Here is a 3840-nt window from a genome sequence, read left to right as displayed (position 1 = left end):
TACAGAAAGGAATGAAAAGTTTGCGAGACAGTGAACATTTTGCCACATTTCCCATTTTTTCCTGCCTCAAGGATTGTGGAAGCCAGTGCCAGTGTTGGCATAAGTCCCTGACTGGTTGCTGTTGAGTTGATTCCAGAGTAGCACTGTACTCCATAGGGGTTTTCAATGGCTGAAATCTTACAGAAGATAGCTATGGTGGCACAATGGTTAAGCATTTGGCTGCTAATTGAAAGGTTGGTGGTTCGAATCCAACAGCTGATCTGTGGAAGAACTATGAGGCAGTCTACTTCCATAAAGGTGGTAGTGGTGGTTTTCAAGTGCTGTCGAGTCGGTTCTGACTTATAGTGACCCTGTGTAGGATTTCCGAGGCTTTTTAAAATCTTCACGGGAGCAGAAAGCATTGTCTTTCTTCTGAGAAGTGGCTGGCAAGCTCAAACTGTGGACCTTGTGGTTCTCAGTCCAGTGCTTATCTTATGGAGTTACCATGCTTTTCCACAAAGCGTTGTGTTGTTAAGTATCATTGAGTGGGTTCTGACTGATAGCAACCCTGTATAAGGTTTCGGAGGAGTGGATGGTGGGCCTGAACTGCCAACCTTCTGGTTCAAGCCAACCTTGAGGTCAAGTTGTAATCTTCTGGCTTCACCCCAGGACTCCCCCATAAAGGGTACATCCTTGAAAATGCTATGGAGTAGTTCTGCTCTAACTCAATGGCACATAACAACCCAGCAATTCTTTTTTTTTTTTTTAATAATATTTATTGTGAATTGAGTGAAGATCATCAACTTTACATTCAACAAATCCTACACTTTGCTTCATCTCAATGATTACAATCCCCTCTATGCAGTGACAGTTATCCCACTTCCTCCCTGTGACTCCTATTTCCACTCCACCCATCTTCCTATCCCAAGTCTAGGGTCCAGCTACTTTTTTAAAAGGTTTTAATAGGAAGATAGGAAGCTACTAGAGCACATGTATTTTAACCACTCAGTCACAGTAGATGTTTTAGATGGCTGTGAAACACTGCATTATGATAAAGGTTAACACAATTTTATTCTACTCAATTTTCAATTAGTTAGTCAGCAGTGATGATGTCTCAAGAATATCAAGATGAGCAAGAGGAAAAAAGAAATAAAACAAAATCAACTAAATACCATTTTTATAGGTTGACAATAGCCTTAAAAGTTAAAATAACACAAAATTCATTCATTTCTCTCCTTTTTGTTCTCAACTTCCTTAACTATGTCAGTCTAATCACACATTTTCACCTTAAAACTCTACTCCTACATTTCTACAATGACTGACAGAGCTATTTAAAACCACTTCTGGAATAAGAAGGTGTACAGATGGAAGAACAAACTCTTCCTTTACCCTAGGACAATGTGACGTGTGCTCCCCCAGGGCTTTGTCCCTTTACTGCCTACCTTTTCCCTCCTTGTTTCCCAATCAATTTCCTTTAGCCCAAATCACTGTCTTGCAAGTAGGTCCTGATCCATTTTCTCATATGGGTTCACTCACCTGCAATGCCCTTCTTTCTATTCAATTTTGGCCCACCTCAAGGCTCAGCTCCCACCTCCTGGAAGCTCTGGAGCCTGCCTCTCAGTTCCAGTCCTCACTGATAGTCCTCTTTTTTGAATTTCTGTAGCAATAAGAGTCCCAGCATAACACTTAGTCTTTAATTACACCAGTTCAGGGACCGCCATAAGAACAAACAAATCTGTGGCGGAAGAATTACAGCAAGGATGGTGAGACTTCGTCTCTCATACTTCAAAAATATTATTAAAAGGAAGCACTCACTTGGCACTGTAGGATAAGCACTGGAATGCAAACCACAGGAGCCCTGGTAGCATACAGGGTTATGAGTTGGGCTGCTAACCACAGGGTCAGCAGTTAGAATCCACCACCGTTTCGCAAAAGAAAGATGAGGCTTCTGCTCTCATAAAGATTTACAGCCTGGGAAATCCTATACAGAGTCGCTGTGAGTTAGAACTTACTTGTTGGCACACAATATCCTCCACCAATAACCACAAAGATGGCGGTTCACACCACTAGCCAGCCACTCCTTGGAAACCCTACATAGGGTCACTATGAATCAGAATTAAGTTGACAGTATTTAACAATAACAAGTCTCTGGAGAAAGACAACATGCTTGGTAAAGTGGAGGGTCAGCAAAAAAAGATGAAGTTACCTAAGGAGATGGGTTGACACAGTGGCAGCAGCAAAGGGTTCAAAATTAAAAGCATTTGTGAAGATGGCACACAACTGGGCAGGATTTTGTTCTGTTGTGCATAGGATGTTGCTGTGAGTTGGAGCCAACTTGATGACATCTAACAAATAAAAACACCATGGATCATCCCTCTTTCATGTCTGTCCTCCAATCACAACACAGGTCTCTATGCCACTCAAGAATTTCTTACTTTCCCATCCCTCCTTCCTCTGGTTTATGCCTCTTCATAAACTCTGCTCCCTGCAGCACACCCTGCAACACAAAATGAAACAGATCATACTGTCAAAAGCAAAAGAATATGACAATTAAATGGAACCAAAAGTATTCAAACTTTACCTTTACTATAATGATCACACTGGAGTTCTAGTGTGATGCTGTAGGATAAGCACTGGACTGCTAACCACAAGGTTGGTGGTTCAAACCCACCAGTAGCTCCTTAGAATACAGAATCACTATGAGTTGAAATAGACCTGATGTTACTTAACAACATGCAAGATGACTGTCACATGAAAGTTATTATACTATTTAGAATTTAGAAAAGTGATTAAAAAAGGATAAAGTATCACAAATACAGTTCCTTTCTGTCTTCTTGTTGTTTGATGTGAAGTTGTGGTTATTTGGTTCATTTTTCAAAATATGTCAATTAAAAGAAATTCCAGGAAGTTAGTAAACTAAGCACAAATCTAGGAGCAATGTCTTTGGTGCCTTGACACACCCATAGAATCAGATGGTAATTAACATCTGGTCAGTTTTCAATAAATTCTTGCTGATTGTTGAACCATCTCCACAAAGTGATCTGATTTCTCTTTCCAATCCTTTTTTGAGTTCTGACCTTCATTGGCTAACTTCCACTCATGCTGCATATATATCCAGGCATTTGACTTATTTATATAATTGAACATGTGTGTGTATATTTAATTACTTTTTTTTTAATTGGGCACATTTACATTTAAATATGCTGCTGTTGTTGTTAGATGTTATTAGATGATTTTTGTTAATTTTCTTAGGCATTGGTTTTATATCTAAGAATGGCACACTGACATTATGGTTTCATAATAGAATCCCCTAATCTTTAGGAGCTACATATGGTAATAATTAGGGTTGAAGTGTCATAATGTCTGCAACTTATTTTAAAATGTTAGATAAGAGAAGAATTGATAGATTGTTGTTGCTAGGTGCCATTGAGTCGGTACCAACTTGTAGCGACCCTATGCACAACTGAACAATGCCCAGTCCTGGGCCAACCTCACAACTGTTGCTACATTTGTGCCCATCACTGCTGCCACTGTGCCAATCCATCTCGTTGGGGGTCTTCCTCTTTTTCTCCTACCCTTTACTTTACTAAACATGATTATCATTCTCTAAGGAATGGTCCCTCCTGATAAGCTGTCCAAAGTATGAGAGATGAAATCTGGCCATCCTGGCTTTTGGGGAGCATTCTTACTATACTTCTTCCAAAACATATTGGTTTGTTCTTTTGGCAGTCCATGGTACCTTCAATATTCTTCTTCAATGCTACAACTCAAATGCATCAATTCTTCTATTGTCTTTCTTATTCACTGTCCAGCTTTCACACTCATATAAAGTTACTGAAAATATCATGGCTTGGGTCAGGC

At 39.8% G+C, this 3840-nt stretch overlaps 1 pseudogene; it reads right to left on the bottom strand.

Moving 5' to 3' along the window:
• Positions 1–2410: 2410 nt before the first annotated feature.
• LOC102814803 overlaps positions 2411–3840 on the bottom strand; it is a 28043-nt pseudogene continuing 26613 nt past the window's right edge.

The sequence above is a fragment of the Chrysochloris asiatica genome, unplaced genomic scaffold (assembly GCF_000296735.1).
Source record: "Chrysochloris asiatica unplaced genomic scaffold, ChrAsi1.0 scaffold00379, whole genome shotgun sequence".
NCBI classification, from domain to species: Eukaryota; Metazoa; Chordata; class Mammalia; order Afrosoricida; family Chrysochloridae; genus Chrysochloris; species Chrysochloris asiatica.
The sequence above is the reverse complement of the archived record's forward strand: the minus strand, read 5'-3'. Positions and strand labels throughout refer to the sequence as shown.